Genomic DNA, 1,191 nt, shown 5'->3' with positions numbered 1-1,191 from the left:
TTGGGGTTCAGGTCCCACTATCTCTAGGTAAGGCAGGGAGAGACCTTTGTGGAACCCAGGTGAGCCACTGCCAGTCCATGAAGATGATAATTAGGGTCAGACTCTGCCTACGGCAGCTTTCTCTGCTGCCGCCCTGTAGCTGCAAATGGGGAAGTAACATGGTTTATTCCACAGCTTTGTTCTGCTGGCTGTTTAGACCCAGCCTCTGATGGAGCGAAGTGTAAGAACGAGCCAAGCTTTGCTTAAAAGTGTGGGGTGTACGAGACACAATTGGAATTTATGTACAGTGCTACCTCAGTTTACGCAGTTCACGAACTTAATCCGTTCCGGAAGTCTGTACTTAAACTAAAACCGTTTTTAAACCAAGGCGCACTTTCCCTAATGAGGCCTCCCACCGCCGGTGCCCTTCCACCGTTGATTCCGTTCTTAGACTGAGGTAAAGTTATCAAACCAAGACACTATTTCCGGTTTTGTGGAGTTTGTAAACCAAATCGTTCTTAAACCGAGGTACCGCTGTACTTTCTTCGTATACAGTCCTTTTCCCTTGCCCCTTTGCCATTCACAAGGTTGCAGCAGTCTCTCGCTTTGGTGGGAAAGGGGGCAAATTAAGTGATCTTGCATAAAGTTTATTTTGACATAGTACGGAGGTCTGAGTGATTTTTCGTTACCCCTTCAGCCCATTCTCACTCGAGAGGCCTGTAGGTTTGCAGCTTTTGCTGTGGGGTTGACTGCTTTGGAAGGCAGGATGGAAGGGTTCATTAGCAGACTGGTTGGAGCAGGATTAACCCTTTCTTGGGTTTTGTACTTGCGGGTGGTGCTGTGGTCTAAACCACTGAGCCTCTTGGGCTTGCCGATCAGAAGGTCGGCGGTTCAAATACCCGCGACGGGGTGAGCTCCCATTGCTCTGTCCCAGCTCCTGCCAACCTAGCAGATAAATAGATACCGCTGCAGCAGTAAGATAAATGGCATTTCTGTGCGCTCTGGTTTCCGTCTCATTGCACCAGAAGAGGTTTAGTCATGCTGGCCACATGACCTGGAAAGCTGTCTGGACAAACGCCAGCTCCCTCGGCCTGAAAGTGAAATGAGCGCCACAACCCCTTAACCATCCAGGGGTCCTTTACCTTTTTACCTTTACTTGGGGAGCACCCCACCAGTCACAGAAACCAACGAGTCCGGCACGGTAGGGCAAGT

The sequence above is a fragment of the Podarcis raffonei genome, chromosome 13, assembly GCF_027172205.1.
Source record: "Podarcis raffonei isolate rPodRaf1 chromosome 13, rPodRaf1.pri, whole genome shotgun sequence".
NCBI lineage: Eukaryota > Metazoa > Chordata > Lepidosauria > Squamata > Lacertidae > Podarcis > Podarcis raffonei.
Note: the sequence above shows the minus strand (reverse complement) of the source record.